This window comes from Henckelia pumila, unplaced genomic scaffold (genome assembly GCF_033568475.1).
Source record: "Henckelia pumila isolate YLH828 unplaced genomic scaffold, ASM3356847v2 CTG_461:::fragment_3, whole genome shotgun sequence".
In the NCBI taxonomy this organism is placed as follows: domain Eukaryota; kingdom Viridiplantae; phylum Streptophyta; class Magnoliopsida; order Lamiales; family Gesneriaceae; genus Henckelia; species Henckelia pumila.
In genome coordinates, this window is record NW_027331831.1 from 11,192,984 (window position 1) to 11,202,867 (window position 9,884).

The window sequence follows — 9,884 nt, forward strand, 5'->3', positions numbered from 1 at the left end:
TTGCAGCACAAGAAGAATGGCCTATGGCATATTCCTCTTTTGATTCTACCGCTGAAGAGCCGACGATATCATGTCCTACCACTATGTCAGAACCTCCACTAATCCAACCAATCACCTCAGTAGCTGATGATTCTCTTCTTGAGATTCCACTCACTTTGGTATCAGATGTTTTGAAGTCATTATCTGACTTGGATGATGATCAGCCTACATCTCCTCTTCATGAGATTCACTCGTCTGACTCATCTCCAAACCCGACTGCTGAAGTGTCTCAACCAACTAGTCCTATCAATCCAGTTGATCAGACGTTTAGGATTGATACATCCGCCTTATTGATTCACACAACAATAACACCACTTGCTGAGCACAACATCCTCCCCTATTAAGACTACTGCAGATGCTAAAGCAATCACAATCAATGCTTTTAGCAACAACTTTGACAAGCTTGCTTCAGATTTGTTTGTTGAACCCGAATCCTCGACTTATTCTCTGGAACGCATCATCGAAGACCTTCTTTCTACAACGCAGAGCCTCAACAATCGCATCCAAGGTCAAGATGCTGGCATTGAAGGCTCTCGATTGGCGATCATCTTGTCTCCAAAGCCTATCCTCTGAGATTGGAAGATGTGTCACTGAATTGAAAAACTACAAGGAACGTAATATTCGAGCCATGGATACTGTTTCCAAACAAGTATCACAAACTGTTCGTCGCACAAATGAGCACACCTCCGCACAAATCTCAGTTCTTCAAGCTGACTTGACTGCTCATATTGACTCCCGTATTGACTCCTTCCAAGCCACCATCGGTGCTCAACTTGGAGAGATCATCTCTCATCTTAACCGTGGTAATGTCAAAAAGGGGGAAGTATCCAGAAAATCAATTGACACTAAACGACAAAAGCAAGATACTCCACAACAAAGAATGCAAAAACAAAGGAAATAAATATATATCAGGTATATTTATCTTATTTCAGCAACGTAGGTGTAATAGGATTTTATTGCGCTCTATCAATGATTGCTTGTAACATTCTATGTATCAATGTAATTCATTTTTGCAATGAATTCATCTCGTATACTTTCTTCTTAATGATTTTCGGGGTCTAGGTTTTGTCATCACCGAAAAGGAGAAAATTGTTGAATCCTAACTTTTGGTGATAACAAAACAATACATCGTTGTTCTATATTGGCCGCCGCTTATATGTATAACATGTGTTCAAGAAAAGTCTACTGACTCCAACATATCAGCTGACGAATAAGCAGTATCAGCTAATCTTAGTATATCAACTGTTATCTGTCAACCGAGCTAAGAACATCAACCGGTGCATACTCAACTGATCTTGTCAAGGATATATATTGAACTAACGAGTTGATAAGATACCTTCCGTATTCAAGAAGCTATGAACTCCCAATTCTCGAAAAGTTGGCAAGACAACTTAAATGCAAATGACGAAGCATTTAAGGAGCCGTCTGATAAAGCAAGGAAAGCCATTAATAACATTTAATGTGAAGACACATTGAATAGACCAGTTAAGGCGCTCCTAGTACAGATATTCAGAATATATAATAACAGGTCATATTTCAAGGATTGATATCTGACACTCAAAGATGCTTCCTACCGTTGTCTAAAGGAAAAATACGTTGGAGAAATCAATATAAATATCAGAGCACTTTAACAAGGAAAAGTAAGTCACGCTTACAAAGATTTGCATACTTGAGCACTTGAAACCACTTCTCAAATACTTGACTTCTCACTCTACCTGTAGTAACCCAGATCATATTTTAAGATAATAATATGTTAAATATAATTAAGGATTAGTAATTAACCAATTCAGGAGATTAATCAGGCTTAAGAATTAAGAATTGGGCTTCCAATATTTTGGGCCAGTTCGGACGGTCCGAAGATGACTTTGGACGATCCGAACTCAACAGTTTGGGGGCTCTGATTGTGCCTTGTTGACTTTGGAGTTAAGGGACGATTGAACGGTCCGAACCAGGATCGAACGGTCCGAACTTCCTTATGCCAAGTAGGCAGGATTACTCAGCCATGGATTTTGACAAGTGTCGGATGTAGGATACTTTGGATGGCCCGAAGTGGCGATCGGACGGTCCAAACTCGACATGTCTCGCATGCAGGCAGTGAGTTGGATCAGACGATCCGAACTCGAGTTTGGAGGGTCCGAACTTGACCAAAAATTTTCCTATAAATAGAGGTCTTCAGATTCATTTCTGATTACGAATTTCCGAGTTTTCTTTTTCATTTACATAGTGTGAGATATACATTTGAGGGCCTATCGGTTATTATAGAAGTTCTGGAATAACCAAGGTGTGGTTATAGTCATCCGGGACTAGCAACTCCAAAGGGCTTACTACGGACAAAGGTATGGTCCGGGAATTTATTAAAGTTTTGGGAGTACTTATTAGCTTAGTTAAGGCTTATAGAACTTGTGTAGTGATACGGTAAACTTTTGAATATAGGCTTGGAACCTAGGATGCTACTAGACTTGAACTAACCTAGAGGTACGTACACATTGACTGAGATTGTCAGCGAGTATACATATTTATGTGTTGCATTTATTTGACATTATTATATGGCATGATATATGATTTACCGCTTTTTCATATTCATATGTCATGTGCATATACATGTTGAGCCTATACCTTGTTATACTTGATTATAGAGCCACTCAGCTCTATACTTGTTAGTATGTCACTGAGAGTACTGCGACGGCGGGGATATGTATGTCTGACTACTCTAGTGTACTAGACGATTGTGGTTGTACCCAGAGGTTGATCCGTGAGGTTACATCACTCATGTGGTGCCTGTACTGAGCATGCCTTATCAGATGACCCTTTACCAGTCATCACGGTTGCATGCATCATATACATATGTTTACTCATGTTTATGTACTGTGCATTAGCGCTCACGTCCTAGTTGTTATCTTGGACACCCCATTCCACGGGACATGTCGCAGGATGGCCGGAGCTGGGAGTTTGAGGCAGGACTAGGGATCAGGAGCTTTGAGAAGTTATAAAGCAGGTTTCTATATAGCTGTATACTGTTTACATATTAGTTGTTCGATTTGGTTGTATGCAAGTAGGACCGAAACCCTTGTTGGGAGGTGAGAATCCTGAGGAGGCGAGGAACTGGATGGCCAGGATCAAAAGTGATTTTCGAGTGTACAGAGGAGCAAAAGATGGAAGTTCTAGAGTTTGTTCTAGATGGGCATGCACGATTATGGTGGGATGCCAAGGCAGCTCAGACACATACTGAGAGAGGACAGGTGACTTGGGAGGATTTTCGTCAGCAGTTTCAGAAATTATATTTTCCTCCAGCTGTCCGTCAGGCACGATCGATGGAGTTGCTTACGATGAGACAGGGATCTATGACTATTGATGAGTATCAGCAGCGATTCATTGATTTCTACCTTACAGTCCTCATATCAATGAGAGTGATGCGTCCAAGTATGATATCTTTCTGCAAGTCTTGAATCAGGATATCTACTCACAGGTTGTTGTCTGTGATGATCGGACATCCTACAAGACTCTGGTTAATCGGTGTCGTCAAGTGGAGAACAGCAATAGGCGGGCACTGTTGATGATGCCAGGACAGCCTAGTGGATCTCTTGGACCTAGGGCTCAATCTTTTGTACAGTCTGGTACTATGTCTTCTTCTTCTACTAATTCTTCTGGATCTTGTGGTTCATGAGGTATGTTCCGGTTCGGAAAGAAGAATAATAAGAAAGATGAGTTTTGCAGTCACTGTGGTGGAAAGCATTCTGCAGCTTCTTGTAGGAAGGCTTCCGGTGCTTGTTTTATCTGTGGTGAGCAGGGACATCTGAGGAGGGATTGTCCTCAGCGTATGGGAGCTGCGAGTGGATCATGATCGCAGATGGGATCTCAGGCTTCTACTCATCCATCTTAGCAGCCAGCACCACCTAGTTCTTCTAGTTTCCATCCACACATGCAAGGACAAGTGTTTGCTCTGTCTCAGGAGCAGGCTACTGAGGGAAATGATCGCATGTTGGCAGGTACCTTTCTGTTATGTGGTATTCCTGCACTTGTTTTAATTGATACTGGAACATCGCATTCCTTTATTTCTAGTCGCTTTGTTAAGAGACATAGATTACCATATAAATCATTAGACCTGGATTTAGTTTTATCTACTCCGCTGGAGCAGGAGGTAGTAACTAAGAGTCTAGTGATGAGTTGCCTTATATAGTTTGAGGATCATATGTTGTCTGCTAATTTGATGATTCTGGCGATGGCAGATTTTGATTGTATTTTGGGAATAGATATGCTGACTTTGTATCACGCTACTCTGGATTGTTATCAGCGTCTGGTACAGTTTCATCCGATTGAGGGTGATACCTGGTACTTTTATGGTGAGGGAGCACGCCTCCGATGCCAATTGTATCGGCTCAGAAGGCATGTCATGTCTTAGAGTCAGGTGGGGACGGCTACCTCATTCATGCAGTTGATATATCCATGAGTAGTCCGGGTATTGATCAGTTACCGGTTGTCAGTGAGTTTCCTGATGTATTCCCTGATGAGATCCCTGGATTTCCTCCGGTTCGAGAGGTTGAATTTGATATTGATCTAGTACTAGGAACAACGTCTATATCCCGAGCACCTTATCGTCTGGCACCGTCAGAGATAAGAGAATTGAAACAGTAGTTGCAAGGTCTGCTTGATAAGGGATATATTCGTCCGAGTGTTTCTCCGTGGGGAGCACCTGTGTTATTCTTCAAGAAAAAGGATGCATCGATGCGATTATATATTGATTACAGGCAGTTGAATCGTGTCACCATCAAGAATAAGTATCCTTTGCCGTGAATTAATGATATGTTCGATCAATTACAGGGTACTTATATCTACTCCAAGATAGATATGAGATCGAGATACCACCAGATGCTTGTACGAGACTCAGATATTTCTACGACTGTTTTTAGAACCAGATACAGGCATTATGAATTTCTGGTGATGCCATTCAGTCTGACGAATGCACCGACAGTCTTTATGAATCTGATGAATCAAGTATTTCGAGAATATCTAGATATATTCGTCATTGTCTTCATTGATGATATTCTTGTCTATTCTCATGACAGGAATGAGCATGCACAACATCTGAGAATTTTATTGCAGACGTTACGAGAGAAGCAACTATATGCGAAATTGAACAAGTGTGAATTTTGTCTTGATCGGGTAGTGTTTCTCAGTCATGTGATTTCTAGTGAAGGAATATTTGTTGATCCAAGTAAGATAGAGGCAGTGCTGAACTGGTCTCGTCTGACGACGGTTGCTGAGATTCAAAGTTTCTTGGGTCTAGCGGGTTATTATCTTCGGTTTATCGAGAATTTTGCACAGTTGTCCAGGCCTTTGACTCAGGTTACTCGGAAAGATGTTGCTTTCACATGGTCCTCAGATTGTGAGGAATCATTTCACGAGCTGCGTAGATGTCTTACTACTGCATACATGATATCTCTACCTTCTGGATCAGGAGGTTATATTGTCTATTCTGATGCCTCTGGTCAGGGGTTATGATGTGTTTTGACACAGCGCAGACATGTTATCGCCTATGCTTCTAGGCAGTTAAAGACGCATGAGGTGAATTATCCAGTGCATGATCTTGAGTTAGCCGCCATTGTATTTGCACTCAAGATCTGGAGGAATTATCTTTATGGCGAGAAATCTGAGATATTCACGGATCACAAGAGTGTGAAATATTTATTCACTCGGGCAGAGTTGAATATGCGACAGAGACACTAGAGGATGGACTTACTGAAAGACTATGAATGTGAAATTAAGTATCATCCAAGTTCTGCTAATCTTATTGCTGATGCTTTGAGTCGGCAGGTTAGACTTTTTGCACTTCAAACTAGTGATTTATCTCATATGATTCAGGAGTGATGTTCATTGAGTTTTACGCTCAAGCACAAGAAAGGTAGAAATGGAATTCGTTTATATACTATTTTATCTGAGCCAGCATTGTATTCTCGGATCAGAGAAGCTCAGATATCTGATGTTAAAACTCAGCGTTTGGCACGTCTGGTCAATGGGGTTAATACATCTGGAATCCATTTTCAGTCAGATGGTTTATTGTGCTTATGGAATCGAGTGGTTGTACCTGATGTTGCGGAGCTCAGGAATGATATTCTTTCTCACGCACATATGAGTCGATTGTCAGTTCATCCTGGAATTATGAAAATGTATAAGGACTTGCGAACTAGATTTTGGTGGAAAGGGATGAAGCGGGGTGTATATCAATTTGTTTCTCGATGTCTTGTTTGTCAACAGGTCAAGGCTGAGCACCGACGACCAGGTGGATTACTGCAGAATCTTGAGATTTCCGAATGAAAGTGGGAGCACGTGATTATGGATTTTGTCACCAACTTGCCTATGACTTCACGTTAGTGTGATGCTATCTGGGTCGTTGTTGACCGTTTGACGAAATCAGCACACTTTATTCCTTATAACCGGGAGTATTCTTATGATCGCATGACACGCTTATACATCCAGGAGATAGTGCGATTGCATGGGATTCCAGTGAGCATAGTCAGTGATAGAGACCCACAGTTTACCTCACATTTCTGGGGTAGTTTTCAACAGACGTTGGGTACCACTCTGAGTTTAAGTACTGCATATCATCCAGAGACTGATGGTCAGTCAGAGAGCACTATTTGTACGCTGGAGGATATGTTACGTTCTTCTGTCATGGATTTTGGTTTGTCTTGGCAGGATCAATTACCTTTGATCGAATTTGCCTACAATAATAGTTATCATCGCAGTATTGATATGGCACATTTTGAGGCATTGTATGGTCGATGATTTCGTACTCCGTTATTCTGGGATGAGGTCGGGGAACGGAAAGTTGAGGGTCCTGAGTTGGTGCAGCATATTGTAGACAAGGTAGATTTGATAAAAAGGAGGATTAAAGCTGATCAAGATCGGCAAGACAGTTATGAGAATATTCACCGTAGGCCTTTGTAGTTCGAGCTTGGTTAATATGTTTTTCTGCGAGTGTCACCTTTCATGAAGGTGATGAGGTTCGGTGTGAAAGGCAAGTTGTCACCTCGTTTCATTGGGCCTTTCAAGATACTGGAGAAGATCCGAGATGTTGCATATCATTTGGCGTTACCGCCATATCTTTCCATTATTCATGATGTTTTTCATGTGTCGTTACTTAGACAGTACATAGCTGATGAATCACACATTATCCATCCTATTGACGTTCAGCTAGAGTCAGATATGTCGTATGTCGAACGAACACTCCGTATCCTAGACAGGAAGGAGAAATTTCTTCGAAACAAGACTATACCACTTGTGATGGTACAGTGGCAGCGCCGAGGCATTGAAGAAGCAAATTGGGAAACCGAAAGTCGTATGCGAACAGAATATCCTGAGTTGTTTGCTTTGTACTTTTGATTACCATTTAAAGATGTAATTATAGTTGTTATAATAAAACATGGTTTGATATTTTATATTGTTATCTTGATTTGTCTTTAGATTTTATTTCGCGGACAAAATATCTAAAGGTGGGGAGAATGTAGTAACCCAGATCATATTTTAAGATAATAATATGTTAAAATGATTAAGGGTTAGTAATTAACCAATTCAGGAGCTTAATCGAACTTCAGAATTAAGAATTGGACTTTCAATATTTGGGTCAGTTCGGACGGTCCGAAGATGACTTCGGACAATCCAAACTCAGCAATTTGGGGGCTCCGATTGTGACTTGTTGACTTCGGAGTTAAGTGACGATCGGACAGTCCGAACCAGGATCGAACGGTCCGAACTTCCTTATGCCAAGTAGGCAGGATTACTCAGCCATGGATTTTGACAAGTGTCGGATGTAGGATACTTTGTACGGCCCGAAGTGGAGATCGGACGATCTGAACTCGACGTGTCTCGCATACAGGCAGTGAGTTGGATCGGACGATCCAAACTCGAGTTCGGAGGGTCCGAACTTGACCGGAAATTTTCCTATAAATAGGGGTCTTCAGATTCATTTCTGATTATGAATTTCCGAGTTTTCTTCTTCAGTTACATAGTGTGAGATATACACTTGAGGGCCCTATCGGTTATTATAGAAGTTTTGGAATAACCAAGGTGTGGTTATAGTCATCCGTGACTAGTAACTCCAAATGGCTTACTACGGACGAAGGTATGGTCCGAGAATCTATTTAAGTTTTGGGAGTACTTATTATCTTAGTTAAGGCTTATAAAACTTGTGTAGTGATACAGTGAACTTTTGAATATAGGCTTGGAACCTAGGATCCTACTAGACTTGATCTAATCTAGAGGTACATACACATTGACTGAGATTGCCAGCGAGTATACATGTTTATATGTTGCATTTATTTGGCATTATTATATGGCATGATATATGATTTACCGCTTTTCATATTCATATGTCATGTGCATATACATGTTGAGCCTATACCTAGTTAAACTTGATTATAGAGCCGCTCAGCTCTATACTTGTTAATCTGTCACTGAGAGTACTGCGACAGCAGGGACATGTATGTCTGACTACTCTAGTGTACTAGACGAGTGTGGTTGTACCCAGAGGTTGATCCGTGAGGTTACATCACTCATGTGGCGTCTGTATTGAGCATGACGTATCAGATGAACATTTATCAGTCATCACGATTGCATGCATCATATACATATGTTTACTAATGGTTATGTAATGGGCGTTAACACTCACGTCTTAGTTGTTATCTTGGACACCCCATTTCACGGGGCAGGTCGCAGGATGGACGGAGCTGGGAGTTCGAGGCAGGACTAGGGATCAGGAGCTTTGAGAAGTTATACAGCAGGATTCGATATAGCTACATACTGTTTACTTATTAGTTTTTCGATTTGGTTGTATCACTACTGATAAATAAGCCTGGATATGTTTTACTAAGCTGATATGTAAATTATGGATTATGTTTTCGCACGTTTTACTCTGTTATGCATTTTTGCTTTATTAAGTTTAATACATGCTATTAGTTTCCAGTTAGTAGGTGATTCAATGCAGGGTCAGTACACTACCCTTCTCTTAAAATCATATCCGATGTATAAAGAGATCATTTTCAAGTTTACTCAAATCCAACTATTGTTTGAAGAACACCATGTGCTACAAGGATTTGAGACTCTAAGCCTTCAAGAAGCTTAGACATTCTAAATCATCAACTGAGAAAAGTTTGATAAGAACTTAGAATCTTATCAGTGTGAATCTAGGAGTTCCATCTTGGGCATTTGATAAGTCCTAACTTGGATCGGATGTATTGCAAGACGTTGAGATTGAACTCTAAACATCCATAAACATATTTGTGCTTACGTACGTTACTACAATATTACACTTCATCATTATCATCTTGTTTAGTAAGAGTTGTTTCCGCACTATCTAAGTAGCTCTTATATATCTAGCAAGCTAAAAAAAATCAGTTGAGTGAACTAACATTTGTTTAATCATATTGCATTAGAATTAAAAGTTTTTATAACTGTGTATTCCCCCTCCCCATACACATACATTCGATCCCCAACATGTGAGTTGAATTGTAATTTTACTCATATGTTCTTATCTCATTAATGTCTTTAATTTAATATTTTTTATTATAATTATACTTATAGTGTATTACATTACATATATAAATATGTAAGTTGTGTTCTTTGTTTTATTAATATTATAATTTATTATAATATGCTAATAAACCCAAAAAAACAGACAGTAAAAAAGGTATTACAAAAACATAAATCTAATATATATTATCATTTAACATACATATAATTAAACATTAACCTTTATCATTTACCTTAATATCTTAAAAATATATTATTATATTAAACCATATTGATAAAAACAAATTTTAATTTTAATATTTTACATAAAATAAATTATT